At 42.7% G+C, this 22,604-nt stretch overlaps 1 protein-coding gene across 1 annotated transcript in view; it reads left to right on the top strand.

Annotated features, from left to right (window-relative positions):
- The window catches only part of LOC120054941 (carboxyl-terminal PDZ ligand of neuronal nitric oxide synthase protein-like), a 201,103-nt gene that overhangs the window by 986 nt on the left and 177,513 nt on the right, over positions 1-22,604 (top strand). The gene's annotated exons all lie outside the window — the stretch shown is intronic.

Genomic DNA, 22,604 nt, shown 5'->3' with positions numbered 1-22,604 from the left:
CGATAAATCTGGCTGGATTTAATGACAAGAAGAACGTGAAAGAACTAAACACAGATGCGCTTATAACAGTGTTCCTATCTGGGTGGCCTGGCTGCGTACAGGCTCCAGCGTCATAACCACGCCACTAGAAAGTGTGACAAACCAATCGACAAATGACTCGGCTTTGCAGAACTAAATCGGGTTAGTTAAGTAAAATATATTACTCGGGTTTATAGGCTCCTGAAAATTGTACGGGCCGCTTTTTCTTGTTCTCATGTGGTCCATGCGGTCGGACAGTGATCAGGGATGGCGCTCTTTGAAGTGAGGCAATGGGGTGGAAATGCTTTATAGAAACTGCGCTTCGCGGTCTCGCGCTCTTCATTGGTCTTATATTGTCTTATCGTTAGCCTATGTTCATCTTAAAATATTGATCTCAATATTCACCACCATCCTGTGTTTCTTGTCTTATGACCATTTACTTGTACTATGTCCTGTTGAATTTCTACAGTTGTATATCCTGATAATTCTGGCTGTTTGGTGAAGGTAGGCTATGTCATTACTGTTTAACCAGTACAAGCAAAGGTTATAGGGTCAATATTTGCTCATGGCCCTGGCTTACAAGTTCCTGTAAGTGTGTGTGCAGTTTGAGTTTTATCTCAAGAAAGATTACTATGAAATATTACTTCTCCTCAGGAGAAAGTTTTTATCTGTGTTTTTCCAAATATGTGGAATATCAGAGAGATGAGAGAGTTTTCCCATACTCCCACCACACAACAGAGCTTTGTATCATTGTTTGTTATTTTTTAGACATTGTTACTCAGATGTTCTCTTCATTCCCTGTTGTTGCAGGCTCCTGATACTTGTCTTATCAACTCACACACACACATACGCACACACATACACACGCAAGGTGCAAATGATCCTATTAATTGTTTGAAAGCAGAGACCCCCTGCCCACAGTGAGGACCCCTGCCGGGGCAAATCAGCAGCTGTTGTTGTTGCCAGCAGAAAAGGCTCTACCTCTTACTGTGTGAAAATAGTTAAAACAGGCCTGGTCAACACAAAGGACGGAAACAGGCATCTGGGCCTGGCATGGAAGCTCTGGACAGACTGTTCGTATGGACTTTAATCTTTCAAGTCACATTTTTACATTGCGGTGTCCTTATTACTGTGTAATTATTCCTGTAAGTACAGTGTACTCCTAATAAAAATAGTGTACTTTGTTCGTATTGAACAGTATGGTATTAGTTTAAAGGTCAATATGTAGGCTTGTTGTAAAATAGCTGTGTTGGTTTGTCTCACTGTTAACTTATCTCACTAGTCTAGCAGCAAATTAGTGTTCATCAGGTTTTTTTCCCTGAGTCATGTGTCATTGTGGTTGCTAAGCAACTTGTTGATAGTGTGTGTGTGTCACCTATCAGAACTGCCATACCTGGTAACCAATAAAAAAAATAGAACAGCCGGGAACGGCCAATTGTCCGGAATAAGAAAAAATCCTATTGGGAAATAATGCTTTTTAGCCTATTCATTGATGGAAATACCAGTCGATGGAAATACATTTGATCGGTCATGCTTATTGGTCTATACATTCATTTGCATAATTTAGTGGAATTATTTGGGCACGTATGTACAGTATATTCGTTATGTAGGCCTATCTTATTTATCATGCGTACAGCATACAGATACAGAGCCATTGAATGGAAAACTGTCCGACAGCGCGAGACCTGCTGCTACAGCATCTCAAACAGCAAACATATTCAACGGAAGGCAGGCTTCATCAGTGTGTCACACACCACTTTGCAATGAGCTAGTTGCAGTATGCATTTTGAAAACATTTACTTAATTGTTTGAAACCTCAACATTTGAATACATATGAGGGGGCCTTGCTCGGACCTTGTGGGGGGCCCCGCAAAACTGCGCTGCGCCACTGACACACACACACATACGAGTCATCCACATACACACTTTTGCAGAGAGCCCATATTTCAAATAATCCATTCTCTGAGTATTAAAGGACATTTTATATGAATGATTTACAGCAGAGCATTATGAGAAATCTGTGCTGGGAGATAAATAGTAGAAGGGGAAGAGAATCAGGCTCTATATCTTAACTTAGCCTCCCTGTATAGCCTCAGTACTGGAGCTGCAGCTCTTCAGAGGAGAAGAGACCTTTGCAGTGTCTTAAAGGGATTCATTTCTCATTAATCTGCTTTAGCTGGGTTAATTGACGGTGCTCTGATAGACCAGCAGAAGGAAATGATTAGAGACAGACCAAGGATGAGAAGAGAGTTCCACTGCGCCAGAATACATCAATTGACTATGACTAGCTTCTAATTCTGCTGTCTAGATGATGCTCTGATGCCCTTTGAAACATCATCAGTTTATCCATATGTGACCGACTGCCTCGATTCGGTCTAATGTGGCAAAATTGAAATTGTGTTTTTTACATTGGATAAAAGTAGAGACTCAGAGCTACAAAATGGTATATCATACACTGCAGTTGAGGAACAATAAGAAAGTAATTCTGCCTTGAAAGTTGATAAACTTGTAACCCGCCTTTTGAGAAAATGTTCCTTGAATGTTTTGGTACACCTACTGGAGAGCTCTTCGTCTACACCTATTCAGTATCGTTCACACCCTCTTAAGCCTTAGCCCCACCCATCTCTTTAAGGATTCACATACGTATGTGGCCATCTGCAAAACAGAGTGAGTTAGATAGTGTATTAAACAACCAAAGATTTCAAGACTAAAAGTGGTTAAAGTAGTAGCCTACAATAACACAAAACTCCAGGTAAAAATACCCTTTATCTAGTCCTTGGCCTATATCCTAATCTGACTTTTGTGCACGTCATGTTGTTCTTCACATTACCGTCATAAACACACTATATCAAATAAAATCAAAGTTTATTGATTTTATTTGGGTGTGTCAGAACTGTTCACAGTTGAGCTCACTCAGTTTAGCTCAGTGCTGATTGGCTATTCTTTTATACTTTTTTTATCGAGGGATGTCAAATGCTCGCTGGCTTCCCTTGCATTCAATGCTACGGGTGACAACAATGTCATACTCTTTATGACAGGACAGAATCAGATAGATAGCCTACACATACAGAGACAGAGGGGCGCTGTTTCACTCGCTTGGATGCTTTCTCCGTTGAGATACAATCAGGCTCTTGCGAATTGAAGGAAAATTGTGAAAACACAGAGAGACTAAATAAATTATTTTAAATGTTTGTCTAAAAAATAAATTGGGGGGGCTGGCTTCCCTTGGCGTCCATGAAAACACACCACTGATCATGAGTATCATCCGATCCAAATATCAACTGTCAATTTATAGATACGATTATGAATATGAGTATGGCCATGTCGGCACACCCCTACCAGACACACTTGTCTAAATTGATGGGTCATGTGAAAGAAATGCTATAACCACCCCCCAGCCACATAGCTAAGTGGATGGGTCACTATTGTCTAGACATGTACACATGTTCATGAAATACAATAGATGGCCGTAATCAACCCCAGACACACCTGGCTAACTTGATAGGTCATGGGGCGGCCGTTCGCCTAGTGGTTAGAGAGTTGGGCCAGTAACCGAAAGGTTGCTAGATCAAATCCCTGAGCTGACAAGCTAAAATTCTGTCGTTCTGCCCCTGAACAAGGCAGTTAACCCACTGTTCCCCGGTAGGACTTCATTGTAAATAAGAATTTGTTCTTAACTGACTTGCCTAGTTAAATAAAAATGAAATCATCTGGCGAAGTGGAGTCTTTTGTTTAGACATGTAGCTAGCTAACTAGCTAGCTAAACAATGAACTACTACTAATACAAACTGATTGTCATAGCTAGCCACATGAAATGCTGTGGTATGAATCTTCAGGTAGCTAAAGCTAACCAACTAGGTTCAATGTCTGCTAACTAGCTAACATTAGGCTATAACTAGCAATGCAAATGGTTTTCTGAGATACAAATAATATTACTACACAGATCATACACGTAACGTTAGCTAGCGAGCCAGCAAGCTAACGTTCGCTAGCTGGCTAACAGAACGCTTTAACTTAAAAAGAACACAACTTTCTGACAAAATTAGAAACGTATAATATCTGAAAATGTAGCTAGACTCTTAACTGTATACATGGGATGAACGCTTCACGGCGGCGTGTCTTTTTCATTTGGTTTGTCGCTAGCTACAGCTTGTTTGCCTCGTTGTTGTGTCAAGTCACTCTGGTTCACACTGACCGTGTGCAGAAAGTAGTCCATCACAACTTTTTCTCACTGATCTTTGTCAATAGCGCTTGCTAAATTCTGGGCAGCAATGTTGTTGAGATCAGTAGCAACACTTTTATGGTTCTCCATGGCTTACGTTATATCTTTAAAAAAAGCCGTATTTGGTAGCAAGGATTATCTACATATATTGAGCAGCTCATGTTATAGACAGAAGCCTGCTACATTGCAGACCAATCCGAAACTCATCTCTCGGCATGTCCAGCCCATCCATTATCTCAGCCAAACATAGCTAGCAGGAAGGTTCCTGACTTTTTCCGTGGCTAAACCAACTAGGCTCGTAATTTAACCATTATATTCGTATTTACTGATGGCATACCAGTTTATTATTAAGGCACATGAAAGTTCACATTTTCCAGAAAGCATTTCTTTCCAGAAACGCATTTTGATAAAAATATATGTTCAAATGCCTTTCCTGTGAAGTAGTGACATGCGACATACACCTAGTTTTTTGAAACGTGTCACATATGTTATCATTTATAAGCAAGTTATAACCGTATAGTAATGTTGTCTATGATATATTTACATACAGTACCATTCAAATGTTTGGACACACCTGCACGCTTGGCATTCTCTCAACCAGCTTCATGAGGTAGTCACCTGGAATGCATTTCAATTAACAGGTGTGCCTTGTTAAAAGTTAATTTGTGGAATTTCTTTCCTTCTTAACGCGTTTGAGCCAATCGGTTGTGTTGTGACTGACAAGGTAAGGGTTGTATACAGAACATAGCTCTATTTGGTAAAAGACAAAGTCCATATGGACAGCTCAAATAAGCAAAGAGAAACGACAGTCTATCATTACTTTAATCCAGAAAATGTATAGAACTTTTAAAGCTTCTTCAATTGCAGCCGCAAAAACCATCAAGCACTATGATGAAACTGGCTCTCATGAGGAACGCCACGGGAAAGAACGACCCAGAGTTACCTCTGCTGCAAGTTCATTAGAATGACCAGCCTCAGAAATTGCAGCCCAAAAAAATGCTTCACAGAGTTCAAGTAACAGACACATCTCAACATCAACTGTTCAGAGGAGACTGCCTGAATCTGGCCTTCGTGGTCGAATTGCTGCAAAGAAACCACTACTAAAGGACACCAATAAGAAGAGACTTGCTAGGGCCAAGAAACACGAGCAATGGACATTAGACTGTTGGAAGTCTGTCTGATGAGTCCAAATTTGAGATTTTGGATTCCAACCGATCATCCGTTCACCTACCCTGAGACGAAACTGGGTCCTGGACTTCCTGACAGGCAGCCCCCAGGTGGTGAGGGTAGGTAACAACATCTCCACCCCGCTGATCCTCAACACTGGGGCCCCACAAGGGTGCGTTCTCAGTCCTCTCCTGTACTCGCTGTTCACCCACTACTGCGTGGCCATGCACGCCTCCAACTCAATCATCAAGTTTGCAGACGACACTACAGTGGTAGGCTTGATTACCAACAACGACGAGACGGCCTACAGGAAGGAGGTGAGGGCCCTCGGAGTGTGGTGTCAGGAAAATAACCTCACACTCAATGTCAACAAAACAAAGGAGATGATCGTGGACTTCAGGAAACAGCAGAGGGAGCACTCCCCTATCCACATCGACGGGACAGTATGGAGAGGGTAGAAAGTTTTAAGTTCCTCAGCGTACACATCACGGACGAACTGAAATGGTCCAACCACACAGACAGCATGGTGAAGAAGGCGCAGTTGCACCTCAGGAGGCTGAAGAAATTCGGCTTGTCACCAAAAACACTTACAAACTTTTACAGATGCACAATCGAGAGCATCCTGTCGTCTCCAGAGGGTAGTGAGGTCTGCACAACGCATTACCGGGGGCAAACTACCTGCCCTCCAGGATGCCTACACCACCCGATGTCACAGGAAGGCCAAAAAGATCATCAAGGAAAACAACCACCCGAGCCACTGCCTGTTCACCCCGCTATCATCCAGAAGGCGAGGTCAGTACAGGTGCATCAAAGCAGGGACCGAGAGACTGAAAAACAGTTTCTATCTCAAGGCCATCAGACTGTTAAACAGCCACCACTAACATTGAGTGGCTGTTGCCAACATACTGACTCAACTCCAGCCACTTTAATAATGGAAAAATTGATGTAATAAATGAAACTAGCAACTTTAAACAATGCCACTTCATATAATGTTTACATACCTTACATTACTCATCTCATATGTATATACTGTACTCTATACCATCTACTGCATCTTGCCATCTTGATGTAATGTATCACTAGCCACTTTAAACAATGCCACTTTTTATAATGTTTACATACCCTACATTACTCATCTCATATGGATATACTGTACTCTATACCATCTACTGCATCTTGCCATCTTGATGTAATGTATCACTAGCCACTTTAAACAATGTTTTTATAATGTTTACATACCCTACATTACACATCTCATATGTATATACTGTACTCTATACCATCTGCTGCATCTTGCCTATGCCGTTCTATACCATCACTCATTCATATATTTTTTTTATGTACTGTACATATTCTTATTCATTCCTTTACACTTGTGTGTATAAGGTAATTGTTGTGAAATTGTTAGGTTAGATTACATGTTGGATATTACTGCATTGTCTGAACTAGAAGCACAAGCATTTCGCTACACTCGCATGAACATCTGCCAACCATGTGTATGTGACAAATAAAATTTGATTTGATTTGATTTGCATCAGGGATCTACAGTGCATCCGGAAAGTTTTCAGACCCCTTGACTTTTCCACATTTTGTTACATTACAGCCTTATTCTAAAATGGGTTAAATTATTTTTCCCCCTCATTAATCTACACACAATACCCCATAATGACAAATCGAAAACAGTTTTTTTGAAAATATTGCAAATGTATTAAAAATAAATAAAAAAACAGAAATACCTTATTTACATAAGTATTCAGACCCTTTGCTATGAGACTCGAAATTGAGCTCAGGCGTCTCATCCTTGAGACGTTTCGACAACTGGATTGGAGTCCACCTGTGGTAAATTCAGTTGATTTTACATGATTTAGAAAGGAACACATTTGTCTATTTAACCTCCCACAGTTGACAATCATGTCAGCACAAAACCAAGCCGTGAGGTTCATGGAATTGTCCGTAAGTCTGGGGAAAGGTACCAAAAAATGTCTGAAGCATTGAAGGTCCCCAAGAACACAGTGGCCTCCATCATTCTTAAATGAAAGAAGTTTGGAACCACCAAGATTCTTCCTAGAGCTGGCGGTCCGGCCAAACTGAGCAATCAGGGGAGAAGGGCCTTGGTAAGGGAGGTGACCAAGAACCCGATGGTCACTCTGAATGAGCTCCAGAGTTCCTCTATGGAGATGGGGAGAACCTTCCAGATGGACAACAACCTCTGCAGCACTCCACCAATCAGGCCTTTGTGGTATCGTCGCCAGACGGAAGCCACTCCTCAGTAAAATGACAGCTCGTTTGGAGTTTGCCAAAAGGCACCTGAAGGACTCAGACCATGAGAAACAAGATTATCTGGTCTGATGAAACCAAGATTGAACTCTTTGGCCTGAATGCCAAGTATTATGTCAGAAGGAAACCTGCCACCATCTCTACAGTGAAGCATGGTGGTGGCAGCATCCTGCTGTGGGGATGTTTTTCAGTGGCAGTGACTGGGAGACTAGTCAGGATTGAGGGAAAGATGAATTGAGCAAAGTACAGAGAGATCCTTGATGAAAACCTTACTCCAGAGTGCTCAGGACCTCAGACAGGGAAGAAGGTTCATCTTCCAACAGGGCCACAGCCAAGACAGCACAAGTGTGGCTTTGGGACAAGTCTCGTTTCAATGGAACCGTTTTACGGGCTCCTAATCAATTGTGCTGTTTTGTGTGTTTGTTTTAGAATTGTTTGTAACTTATTTTAGGTCCAAAAGGCTCCTTAACAGCTTCTACCCCCAAGCCATAAGACTGCTGAACAATGAATCAAATGGCCATCCGGAATATTTGATGAGGAAAAACAACAATTTAAACCTTTTTAGAATAAAGTAACAAAATGTGGAAAAAGTCAAGGGGTCTGAACACTTTCCGAATGCACTGTACATACCGCACTGTACGTACTGGTCCTGGAAAACTGCTGGGTGTGCCAGCCCAACAATAACACACTACTAACACACCACATACCCGTACTGTAGCCTTCTTACCTGTGTAAGGATGACTGGCTTCCCTGCAGGGAGACTGCGTTGGCTGACAGTAGCATTCTAGTAGGGCATTCTACTCAGTGAATTTTATAAAAATTAAAATAGTGAAACATTAAAAAAGTTATCATTTTTAGATAAAGCTATACTAAATATATTCACATCACCAAATAACTGATTAAAACACACTGTTTTGCAATGGTCTACATAAGCCTCAACAGCATATTCTTGGGTAGCACCATGGTGTAGCTGGAGGACAGCTATATTCTGTCTTCTCTAGGTACATTGACCTCAACACAAAACCTAGGAGGCTCATGGTTCTCACCCCCTTCCATAGGCTTACATAGTAACTATGATGACTTCCAGTGGACGTCCTCCAACCTATCATAGAACAATGCTGTAAGTAGGAGATGTGCATCTTTCAAATCATTTGCCACGGAAATAAAGCGCTCCACACTTCATCGTCGTTAACAGTTGGAAAAATGGCAGAGAGTGAAACAGGGAAGTGACTGCAGTGAAGTCCTGTATGGCAATACTTTGAGTAGGCGATGAAATGCAAACTTTGCAAGGTAGAATTGAGCTACAGTGACAGTATGGGTGCAATCCTGAAAGGGAGGCACCGTGAGACCCAAACCGTTGCAGGCAGCAGTGCGATAAGGATGGAGTGAGAAAATTACAGCATGTAATGTACTGACAACTGAGAACATGGAGGAGAGGCACACAACAGAGAACCTAAAACACGATTAATACCATCATTGCTGAGTGGGTGGGGGACAGGAAGGTGAGCAGTGTCTGGAAGGTAGCCAGGACTGTGGTAGATTGAACTGCATTGCCCCCTAGCGGTCATACGCAGGATCATATCTGAATTGTGAATTCACGTCATTTTATGATCTTTTTTCTACTTTTAAACAATAAAAAAATGACTCTTTAAACATTAAGAAAAATGTAACATGTGTCACATCCCTATTACTAATGTGTTAGTTATAGTAGCTCCTGTAAAACTTAAATTAAATGCAGAGTCTCAAATAGTCGCCTGTCCCTTTTTAATAGCCAGGCAATGGCACACATTTCAGAGAATAAAGGCCTGTTTCAAATAAACAGCGGGTCTAAATGAACTGTTTACTACCTGTGCACCTACGTTATAAACTTTAATTTGGGTCATGATTGGTTTAGGGCAAATTCAAGTATCATGTAGTAGCCTAAACCTATTAATGTTACATTGAGCTGGGTGAATGGAATATGAATGACAGTCATCCAATATGGTGTAATCAATAATAAGGCCATGCTCATAAAAAATTATCGTCCTCCCTAATCTTAAACGGCACCGACCACCAGTGCTGTGTATGAATAGCTCAGTAGCTTTCATGGAAACTTTCATCAGTGTGGCTAAACTGTAGGGCCTTAGGGAGTATTGCTGTGGGGATGAGTGATCGCTAGCTAGCCTAGTGTTGTACCAGACACTTAACTCACACAGAGGGGCTGTGGGGCTATACAGTCATTGGTGTAGAGCAATTAGATATGCAAAAGGCTCAGTTGAGGGTTCCTCTCCCATCTGTTCTCTCTGGACAGTCTTTCTGTCAGTGGGCATGCTGTGCCTGCCCTCTCTCACACCCAGTTTGTGTGTGTGTGTGTGTGTGTGTGTGTGTGTGTGTGTGTGTGTGTGTGTGTGTGTGTGTGTGTGTGTGTGTGTGTGTGTGTGTGTGTGTGTGTGTGTGTGTGTGTGTGTGTGTGTGTGTGTGTGTACTCTCACTATCGGCAGCAGCAATGTGTCCTCAGCAGCACTGACCCAGAGTGTGGAAACAGAGCCAAGACATAGTCGGACCCCTGCACTTGTTTCCCAGAGAGACTGACAGCTCTAAATCAAACCATACCCTCCATACCCTCTCCCGTTTTCTCCCAACCTCCCTTTCTCTCTCTCCTACACTCTTTTTCTCCCTTAATCTCTTTCGCTTTCTCAGCATTTCTCCCTGACAGTCTCCCTCTCTCTCCCTCCGTCCCTCCTCCATTGAGCAAGTAATTTCACCCCCCCCACCCCACCCCTCATCAGGAGGGAAACTTAAGCTGGGCGATATGGCCTAAAAAAATCATATCTAAAATGTTTTATGTTTTCTCTAAATAAGCTTTGTTGTACAAATGATGGTCAAATACACTGCATTTCAAACAGTCAGCATAAGCCAATGAATCACTGACCTGGCTTTCAAGTCTGTCTATGAAAATACCCTTTTTGATCCAAATGTAACCAGAACCATGCATAATGCACATTCACTAATAATGACTAACTTCTTGTAGCAGGCATTATAGAAAACACATAAACAATCTCTAAAGCACAAGCCCAGGTGCTAGTGAGTAGTCAGCTAATCTTTATATTTCAAGTTTAGCCAACTTCTATCTATTTGCTAGCTAACAAGGCAAAACAGTAGAATTGCTATAAACACACCCCTCTTTATGTCTCCAACTGTTTGAACAACATGCTAGCCTGCCCACTTTGTTCAGATGTTGAGATCAAGGCGCCTACCTTATTTCTCAGAATGACAACGAGTTGCCAATTCCTTATATAATTGTGTTTTATTCTTATTGCACATTTATAAAACACAGACTAGCTAGCTAGTATAATAGTACTTGGCTAAAATTCTGCTAGCGGGATGTGGTACAGCAATGCCGCATGCGACAAACTGAGCAAGAATTTTCCCAGAATAAATGTTTATCAAATGATATTCCCATTTTAGGAGTGTTTGCTCTGTGCACAATTTGAGCAGTTGAGCCATAAAGGGCATCATTAGAAAGGTTAACTTCTCCTCTATTACAGTAAATTAGTGGCTCATTATGTTTCGTTGTCCATATGACTGATTCTGTTGGACCAGTGATCAAATGCAAATAGCGAGCTCGCCAAAATCTGTCCAAAATAAAGCCAATGCATTTCTATGGGCTTATTTTGGACCTAAGCTTGTCGCCTGTCTTCCCGCCTTTGGGACAACAACTCCCATTGTTAGGGCAGAGACATGATCATCTCGTCATTATATGCAGTGCGTTCGGAAAGTATTCAGACCCCCCTTGACTTTTTCCACATTTTGTTACATTACAGCCTTATTCTAAAATGGATGAAATTGTTTTTTTCCTCAGCAATCTACACACAATACCCCATAATGACAAAGCATTTTTGCAAATTTATTTAAAAAAAATAACGGAAATATCACGTTAACATAAGTATTCAGACCCTTTACTCAGTACTTTGTTGAAGCACCTTTGGCAGTGATTACAGCCTTGAGTCTTCTTGGGTGTAACGCTACAAGCTTGGCACTCCTATATTTGGGGGGTTTCTCCCATTCTTCTCTGCAGATCGTCTCAATCTCTGTCAGGCTGGATGGGGAGCGTCGCTGCACAGCTATTTTCAGGTCTCTCCAGAGATGTTCGATCAGGTTCAAGTCTGGGCTCTGGCTGGGCCACTCAAGGACATTCAGAGACTTTTCCCGAAGCGACTCCTGGGTTGTCTTGGCTGTGTGCTTAGTGTCGTTGTCCTGTTGGAAGGTGAACCTTCGCCACAATTTTAGGTCCTGAGCAGGTTTTCATCAAGGATCTCTCTGTACTTTGCTCCTTTAATCTTTTCCTTGATCCTGACTAGTCTCCCAGTCCCTGCTGCTGAAAAACATAACCACAGCATGATGCTGTCACCATAGGGATGGTGCCAGGTTTCCTCCAGATGTGACACTTGGCATTCAGGCCAAAGAGTTCAATCTTGGTTTCATCAGACCAGAGAATCTTGTTTCTCATGGTCTGAGAGTCCTTTAGGTTCCTTTTGGCAAACTCCAAGCAGGCTGTCATGTGCCTTTTACTGAGGAGTGGCTTCCATCTGGCCACTTAAGCATAAAGGCCTGGTTGGTGGAGTGCTGGAGAGATGGTTGTCCTTCTGGAAGGTTCTCCCATCTCCACAGAGGAACTCTGGAGCTCATTCAGAGTGACCATCGGGTTCTTGGTCACCTCCCTGACCAAGGCCCTTCTCCTCCTATTGCTCAGTTTGGCCGGGCGGCCAGCTCTATGAAGAGTCTTGGTGGTTCCAAACTTCTTCCATTTAAGAATGATGGAGGCCACTGTGTTCTTGGGGACTTTCAATGCTGCAGGACAATTTTGGTAACCTTCCCCAGATCTGTGCCTCGACACAATCCTGTCTCGGAGCTCTGCGGACAATTCCATCGACCTCATGGCTTGTTTTTTGCTCAGACATGCACTGTCAACTGTGAGACCTTATATAGACAGATGTGTGCCTTTCTAAATCATGTCCAATCAATTGAATTTACCGCAGGTGGACTCTAATCAAGTTGTAGAAACATCTCAACGATGATCAATGGAAACAGGATGCGCCTGAGCAAAATGTTGAGTCTCATAGCAAAGGGTCTGAATACTTATCTAAATAAGCTCTTTCAGGTTGAAAGTTTTTTTAATGAATTTGCAAAAATGTCTAACCCCCTGTTTTCGCTTTAGTCATTTTGGGGTATTTTGTGTAGATTGATGAGGGCAAAAAATGATTTAATCAATTTTAGAATAAGGCTGTAATGTAACAAAATGTGGAAAAAGGGAAAGGGGTCTGAGTATTTTCCAAATACACTGTACATATCTGTGGTATAAATGGGAAGGAGCGTAGGAGACTAGACCAAAAGGACAACATGAGAACAAGCAGACATAAACAACATATAAAAACGTTTTTAAAAAAACACGTTAATCTTGCAAAATAGGCATTGGAATTAATCTAATTAATTCAACATATCGCCCACCCCTAAGTTTAAACTTTCGCTGATTCACTGTTTCTCTTAGAAAAAGGCTGCCTTTTGTCAGGTTCTACAGTAACTAATGGAGATGCCTCTCTAATTTCAGACCGCTTTTTAGATTAGCCAAACCCGTAGTGATCCGCTGCTCCAGGAGACACAGAGAGGTTAATAATGCTGTGTAGCCAAGAAATCACTTAATAAATTAAAAGGTACAAATGTTCTGTTTTGAGAAACAGACGCCTCACAAGTCCTCAACTGGCAGCTTCATTAAATAGTACCCGCAAAACACCAGTCTCAACGTCAACAGTGAAGAGGCGACTCCAGGATGCTGGTCAGAGTTGCAAAGAAAAAGTAATATCTCAGACTGGCCAATAAAAAGGAAATATTAAGACGGGCAAAATAACGCAGACAATGGACAGAGGAACTCTGCCTAGAGTGCCAGCATCCCGGAGTCGCCTCTTCACTGTTGACGTTTAATGAAGCTGCCAGTTGATTGGTAAGGCGTGTGTTTCTCAAACTATACACTCTAATGTACTTGTCCTCTTGCTCAGTTGTGCACCGGGGCCTCCCACTCCTCTTTTTATTCTGGTTAGAGACAGTTTGTGCTGTTCTGTGAAGGGAGTAGTACACAGATCTTCAGTTTCTTGGCAATTTCTCGCATGGAATAGCCTTAATTTCTCAGAACAAGAATAGACTGATGAGTTTCAGAAGAAAGGTCTTTGTTTCTGGAAATTTTGAGCCTGTAATCGAACCCACGAATGCTGATGCTCCAGATACTCAACTAGTCTAAAGAATGCCAGTTTTATTGCTTCTTCAATTAGTACAACAGTTTTCAGCTGTGCTAACATATTTGCAAAAGTGTTTTCTAATGATCAATTAGCCTTTTAAAATCATAACCTTGGATTAGCTAACACAACGTTCCATTGGAACACAGGAGTGATGGTTGCTGATAATGGGCGTCTGTACGCCTATGTAGATATTCCATTAAAAATCGGCCGTTTCCAGCTACAATAGTCATTCACAACATTAACAATGTCTACACTGTATTTCGGATCAATTTGATGTTATTTTAATGGACATAAAATGTGATTTTCTTTCAAGAACAGGGCATTTCTAAGTGACCCCAAACTTTTGAACGGTAGTGTATATACACTGCTCAAAAAAATAAAGGGAACACTTAAACAACACAATGTAACTCCAAGTCAATCACACTTCTGTGAAATCAAACTGTCCACTTAGGAAGCAACACTGATTGACAATAAATTTCACATACTGTTGTGCAAATGGAATAGACAACAGGTGGAAATTATAGGCAATTAGCAAGACCCCCCCAATAAAGGAGTGGTTCTGCAGGTGGTGACCACAGACCACTTCTCAGTTCCTATGCTTCCTCGCTGATGTTTTGGTCACTTTTGAATGCTGGCGGTGCTTTCACTCTAGTGGTAGCATGAGACGGAGTCTACAACCCACACAAGTGGCTCAGGTAGTGCAGCTTACAGTGCTTACAGCCCAACACCGTGCAGGACGTTTGGCATTTGCCAGAGAACACCAAGATTGGCAAATTCGCCACTGGCGCCCTGTGCTCTTCACAGATGAAAGCAGGTTCATACTGAGCACATGTGACAGACGTGACAGAGTCTGGAGACGCCGTGGAGAACGTTCTGCTGCCTGCAACATCCTCCAGCATGACCGGTTTGGCGGTGGGTCAGTCATGGTGTGGGGTGGCATTTCTTTGGGGGGCCGCACAGCCCTCCATGTGCTCGCCAGAGGTAGCCTGACTGCCATTAGGTACCGAGATGAGATCCTCAGACCCCTTGTGAGACCATATGCTGGTGCGGTTGGCCCTGGGTTCCTCCTAATGCAAGACAATGCTAGACCTCATGTGGCTGGAGTGTGTCAGCAGTTCCTGCAAGAGGAAGGCATTGATGCTATGGACTGGCCCGCCCGTTCCCCAGACCTGAATCCAATTGAGCACATCTGGGACATCATGTCTCGCTCCATCCACCAAAGCCACGTTGCACCACAGACTGTCCAGGAGTTGGCGGATGCTTTAGTCAAGGTCTGGGAGGAGAACCCTCAGGAGACCATCCGCCACCTCATCAGGAGCATGCCCAGGCGTTGTAGGGAGGTCATACAGGCACGTGGAGGCCACACACACTACTGAGCCTCATTTTGACTTGTTTTAAGGACATTACATCAAAGTTGGAGTGTGTGGTTTTCCACTTTAATTTTGAGTGTGACTCCAAATCCAGACCTCCATGGGTTGATAAATTTGATTTCCATTGATAATTTTTGTGTGATTTTGTTGTCAGCACATTCAACTATGTAAAGAAAAAAGTATTTAATAAGAATATTTCATTCATTCAGATCTAGGATGTGTTATTTTAGTGTTCCCTTTATTTTTTTGAGCAGTGTATATTTCCTACTGCTTGACAACAACAAAAGAATTGTCGACCAACAGCCTATCAACCAAACAATCGACCAGTCGACTAAATGGGGTGAGCCATAGTTTCCCTCCCTCCACACACACACACACACACACACACACACACACACACACACACACACACACACACACACACACACACACACACACACACACACACACACACACACACACACACACAGCATTGGAGCCCAGCGACACTCTTAATCTTGTCACAGGGTAATGTAGCCCAGATGCTGCAGGCATCCTTACACCTCTGATCGCATTTCATTTAGTTATGTAGAAAAGATGGCTTCTTTATTGGAGAGGGAATTGCTTTCTCCCCAGCAAAATGTCAGTTGAGAAATCCCCCTGACTGTACCTTTCATCCTGGCTGCTTGGCTCTGAGAATGAATGGAGGCACATTGAACTGGCTGTCCTACACAGACATGCACATACACGTTCACACACACTCACACACACAGCAACACCATGGACATCTCAAGGGGAGGTCTGGAGAGCTGTGATCTACTATGCTGATTTAACGCTGGTGAATCACTGTCATAGTCCTGTACCAATAGCCTCCTCCAGAGAGAGAGAGAGAGAGAGCTGTTTATCTATTCTCTAAGCATTCCACTGTTACTGATGCAGATCAGCTGGAAGTGTTGCCACTACCTTGAGAACAGAATATCTTCTGCATGGGAGATTGAATGGGTCAGTGTTTTATCCCAGAATGGATGGCTTACATTAACACACTCACAGTCATGTACGCACACACACACCACACACACACACACACACACACACACACACACACACACACACACACACACTAGGGATAATGTTAATATAGTCATGCCCATCTCTCCCCCTGACCTTGGCTCTCCTCTCATCTGTCAACTCCTGGTCGGCTGCATCTCAATACTACTAATGGCTCTTCCTCTCCTCGCTAATGTTCAACACGTACTTTTAGCTATCTAGGATTAATAGTCTCATACTCCCTAGGTGACCGCATCATGATGTTCCTATTACTCTGCAGCTGACCCCACACTACTGACATACTACTTCCACAGCCTCAATGCCCCTACTTTCTCTTGGTCTTTATATTTCTTCAGCTCCCAGTCCCTCCTTCACTCCCCGTCTCTGTAAGTGGTGGGGCAGGACCCAGGGCCAGACTTTTATTTACTGTCGTTTTTCACCCTGACTGACAGGTCATCTATTGTGCCGTGTGTCAAAACAATGAAATGATCCAGCTACACATGGCGGATTGTCTCACATTTACCGAGAGGAGGGAGCAGGCCTCATTTGTTCTAGTTTAGCTGAGTCAATTTGCATAGAGCCTATCCATCACCTGGGTCCTACCTCAGCTCTCTCTCGCTTGCTCGCTATCTCCCCCTCTCTCACACATTCACTTATCACCCCTCTCTTACCCCTCTCCCTCACCCCTCTCCTTTCCCTTCTTTTGGACTTCTCGCTCACTCCTCTCTCTCACCTCAACACTCCCTCTCTCTCCCTTTCTCTCTCTCTCCTATCTCAGCTTAACACCCCTTCTCCATCTCTCTCTCACTCGCTCTCGCTCACACATACACACTCACCTCTCCCCCATCTCTCTCTCTCCTCTCTCCCATCTCTCTCTCTGCTGGGTCGCTGCAGGTGTTTCTACATGATTGACGTTCAGAGTGGAGTCAGGGCGACTTGGCAGTGAGTGAGGCAGCGAGAGGCCTTCTGTCAGGTTGATGCGTGACTGCCAGATCTGCATTATAAAAACATTGAGACCTCTCAGAGCATATGTCCACTTCCAGCTAATTTATAGACTGGTCTTTTCAAGTCCCAATAATTTGTGTTGTCAACAGAACTGTGTGGAGCTGACACTGCAGCTGGGATGATGCTGATGCATTTGATCCATAACTAGCAGAGCACCCAACACGCTCTTTGGGTTTTCTTATATGCAAATGTCCTAAGTAGAGGTCAGTCGCGGAACAGTGGAGTTTTAGGAGATGTAAAACAGATCTGAGCAGCCAGCCATGCAGGACAGTCACAGACGATGCACTGCCACTATGTCTGACTCAGACGGCAGAGCATTTTAATTCCAGGAAATTATGTTTTGCCTCATATTGGACACACAAATTGCTGAATATCAATTTCTTTAATGTGATGATTGGACATATGTAATTAACTGATCCCGTTCTGTGTTTACAGCCTCTATATATCGCTCTCTGTTGGGCACCAGTTATTAGCCCACATTATGGTCTGAAAGGGATGTAATAGCCATAATAGCAGGCTTAGGCAGGAAAGCACAGCAAGGATTTTCTATTTCCCGATTAAGCATTTGCGGTTTTATAGGCTAATGATCAACAGTGTAAAACGTAACAATGTTCAATGATTTCATTGAAGCACCTCAATAAACAGTCTCTAAAATAGTTTATAAAAAACGTTAGACCTAAGGCAAGAGGCATGTCTCCCTGTGGAAATGTTCTTCCATAAAGGATTCATATTGACCCAGTTTTTGGGATAAATAACATGTTTTTCTTCACCAGGTGATGTCTCTTTACTTTCAGAAACAGGTTTACAATGTAATTGGCATGTATGAACCAAGCATGTTTGCAGGCTGTCAGACTCAACTCACAGAAAGGGTCATTCATTCATAACAATTGAAGTCAGTGGAGTAGGCCTGCCTTATCTTTTTAAGTTTAAACACTAAAACATTTGACCGTGTACATGCTGGCATGTGTAGGCCTTTGTATCATTACATACCAGTTATTGTGTGGAACTGGGGCCGCCTGCTAGCTGCATTAAACACCAGTCCTCACAGTACATATACTAACACATGATCAATCAGAGGGCCGTGGAACAGGGGCTGTGTGTGTGTGTCTTTTTACATCTTCCTCTGATCTGCTTTGATTGTGTTTATGACCGTTTTTGATTGGCTTGTTGTGTATGGGAGATAAAGTAATGGGGCTGATCAAGGCTCTACAAGACACCACTGAAACTTTCATGGAGGGATAGAAACCACAGAAACACAAACAACGGAATAACAACTCTGTGTTTCAAACCCTGTTCCTTCAGCCTAACATGCTGACCAGACCGGACACACGTTGCAAAATAAATTTACACATACATGTTATTCAATCATTGCACCCACACTGCTTGCGCGCGTCAGCGAGAGTCTGCGTAGCCAATTGCTAAAATAGAACTTGGTTCTATTTGTGACGCTGGTTTTTAGGAGCACATACCCACGTGGGTGATTGAAAGATGAACTGAGGTCCACACTCCAGTCGGTTGTGGTAATGCACCTTAAAGTTGGTTGCCAACCGCCATATAAAGTCCACATTTTTTGTTATTTTTATTTCACTTTTATTTAACCAGCTAGGCCAGTTGAGAACAAGTTCTCATTTACAACTGCGACCTGGCCAAGATAAAGCAAAGCAGTGTGACAAAAACAACAACACATAAACAAACGTACAGTCAATAACACAATAGCAAAATCTATGTACAGTGTGTGCGAATGTAGAAGAGTAGGGAGGTAAGGCAATAAATAGGCTATAGAGGTGAAATAATTATAATTGAGCATTAACACTGGAGTGATAGATGTGCAGATGATGATGTGCAAGTAGAGATACTGGGGTGTGAAAGAGCAAGAAGATAAATAACAATATGGGGATGAGGTAGTTGGGTGTGCTATTTACAGATTGGCTGTGTACAGGCACAGTGATTGGTAAGCTGCTCTGACAGCTGAGGAAGATATGTCTCCAGCTTCAGTGATTTTTGCAATTCGTTCCAGTCATTGGCAGCAGATAACTGTAAGGAAAGGCGGCCAAAGGAAGTGTTGGCTTTGGGGATGACCAGTGAAATATACCTGCTGGAGCGCGTGCTACGGGTGGGTGTTGCTATGGTGACCAGTGAGCTGACATAAGGCCTGGAGCCAGTGGGTTTGGCGACGAATATGTAGCGAGGACCAGCCAACGAGAGCATACAGGTCGCTGTGGTGGGTAGCATATGGGTCTTTGATGACAAAACGGATGGCACTGTGGTAGACTACATCCAGTTTGCTGAGTAGAGTGTTGGAGGCTATTTTGTAAATGACACCGTCAAAGTCAAGGATTGGTAGGATAGTCAGTTTTATGAGGGTATGTTTGGCAGCATGAGCGAAGGAGGCTTTGTTGCGAAATAGGAAAATTCTAGATTTCATTTTGGATTAGAGATGGTTAATGTGCGTCTGGAAGGAGAGTTTACAGTCTAACCAGATATCTAGGTATTTGTAGTTGTCCACATATTCTAAGTCAGAACCGTCCAGAGAAGTGATGCTAGTCGGGCGGGCGGGTGTGGGCAGCAATCTGTTGAAGAGCATGCATTTAGTTTTATTACCATTTAAAAGCAGTTGGAGGCCATGGAAGGAGTGTTATATGGCCTCAAACTCGTTTGGAGGTTTGTTAACACAGTGTCCAAAGAAGGCCCAGATGTATACAGAATGATGTCATCTGCGTAGAGGTGGATCAGAGAATCACCAGCAGCAAGAGCGACATCATTAGCGACATCCTTGATATATGCAGAGAAAAGAGTCGGCCCTATAATTGAACCCTGTGGCACCCCCTTAGAGACTGCCAGAGGTCCGGACAACAGGCCCTCCTATTTGACACACTGAACTCTATCTGAAAAGTAGTTGGTGAACCAGGCGAGGCAGTCATTTGAGAAAACAAGGCTATTGAGTCTGCCGATGAGAATGCGGTGATTGACAGAGTCGAAAGCCTTGGCCAGGCCGATGAAGACGGCTGCACAGTACTGTCTTTTATCGATGGCGGTTATGATATTGTTTGGACCTTGAGCGTGGCTGAGGTGCATCCATGACCAGCTCAGAAACCAGATTGCATAGTGGATAAGGTACGGTGGGATTCAAAATGGTCGGTGATCTGTTTGTTAATTTGGCTTTTGAAGATTTTAGAAAAGCAGGGCAGGATGGATATAGGTCTATAACAGTTTGGGTCTAGAGTGTTTCCCCCTTTGAAGATGGGGATGACCGCGGCAGCGGTACGAAAGAGAGGTTGAACACGCTAGCAATAGGGGTTGCAACATTTTCGGCGGATAATTTGAATTTTAGAAAGAGAGGGTCCAGATTGTCTAGCCCAGCTGATTTGTAGGGATCCAGATTTTACAGCTCTTTCAGAACATCAGCTGTCTGGATTTGGGTGAAGGAGACGCGGGGGGGGGGGTTGGGCAAGTTGCTGCAGGGGGTGCTGAGCTGTTGGCTGAGTTAGGTGTAGCCAGAAAAATGCTTATTGAAATTATCGATTATCTTAGATTTATCGGTGGTGACAGTGTTTCCTAGCCTCAGTGCAGTGGGCAGCTGGGAGGAGGTGCTCTTATTCTCCATGGACTTTACAGTGTCTCAAAACTTTTTGGAATTCGTGCTACAGGATGCAAATTTCTGTTTGAAAAGGCTAGCTTCAGCTTTCCTAACTGACTGTGTATATTAGTTCCTGACTTCCCTCGCATATCGCGGGGACTATTCAATGCTAATGCAGAACGCCGCAGGATGTTTTTTTTAAATGTACAAGCTCAAATTGTTTGGGCACAGACCTGGATAGTATGACAGAACTCTGCAGGCTATCTCTGCAGTAGATTGCAACTCCGCCCCCTTTGGCAGTTCTATCTTGTCGGAAAATGTTGTAGTTGGGGATGGACATTTCAGTATTTTTGGTGGCCTTCCTAAGCCAGGATTTAGACACGGCTAGGACATCAGGGTTGGCGGTGTGTGCTAAAGCAGTGAATGAAACAAACTTAGGGAGGAGGCTTCTAATGTTAACATTAGAGGTCGACCGATTAATCGGAATGGCCGATTAATTAGGGCCGATTTCAAGTTTTCATAACAATCGGAAATCGGTATTTTTGGACACCGATTTGGCCGATTTTTTGTTGTTGTTTTATATTTTATTTTTATTTACACCTTTATTTAACTAGGCAAGTCAGTTAAGAACACATTCTTATTTTCAATGACGGCCTAGGAACGGTGGGTTAAAACTTCTTATGGCTGCATCCCGCTACCGGGATCGATATGACAACAGCCAGTGAAAGTGCAGGGCGCCGAATTCAAACAACAGAAATCTCGTAATTAAAATTCCTCAAACATACATGTGTCTCATATCATTTTAAAGGTAATCTTGTTGTTAATCCCACTAAAGTGTCCGATTTCAAATATGCTTTTCAGCGAAAGCACTACAAACGATTATGTTAGGTCACCACCAAACCACAATAAGCACAGCCATTTTTCCAGCGAAATATAGCAGTCACAAAAAGCAGAAATAGAGATAAAATTAATCACTAACCTTTGATTATCTTCATCAGATGACACTCATAGGACTTCATGTTACACAATACATGCATGTTTTGTTTGATAAAGTTCATATTTATATAAAAAAATCTGAGTTTACATTGGCGCATTACATTCACTAGTTCCAAAAACATCAAGTGATTTTGCATAGCCACATCGTTTCAACAGAAATACTCATCATAAATGTTGATGATAATACAAGTTATACACATGGAATTATAGATATACCTCTCCTTAATGCAACCGCTGTGTCAGATTTCAAAAAAACTTTACGGAAAAAGCAACCCATGCAATAATCTGAGACGGCGCTCAGAAATATAACAAAATTTGCCGCCATTTTGGAGTCAACGGAAACCAGAAAATACATGATAAATGTTTCCTTACCTTTGATGAACTTCATCAGAATGCAGTCCTAGGAATCCCAGGTCCACAATAAATGCTTGATTTGTTCGATAATGTCCGTTATTTATGTCCAATTAGCTACTTTGGTTAGCGCGTTTGGTAAACAATTCCAAAGTCACAAAGCGCGTCCACTATAACGTGACGAAATGTCCAAAAGTTCCGTAACAGTCAGTAGAAACATGTCAAACGATGTACTGAATCAATCTTTAGAATGTTGTTAACATACATCTTGAATAACGTTCCAACCGGAGAATTAGATTGACTTCAGATGAGCGGTGGTACGGAGG

The sequence above is a fragment of the Salvelinus namaycush genome, chromosome 10 (assembly GCF_016432855.1).
Source record: "Salvelinus namaycush isolate Seneca chromosome 10, SaNama_1.0, whole genome shotgun sequence".
In the NCBI taxonomy this organism is placed as follows: domain Eukaryota; kingdom Metazoa; phylum Chordata; class Actinopteri; order Salmoniformes; family Salmonidae; genus Salvelinus; species Salvelinus namaycush.
This window is presented reverse-complemented; position numbering and strand designations above follow the sequence as displayed.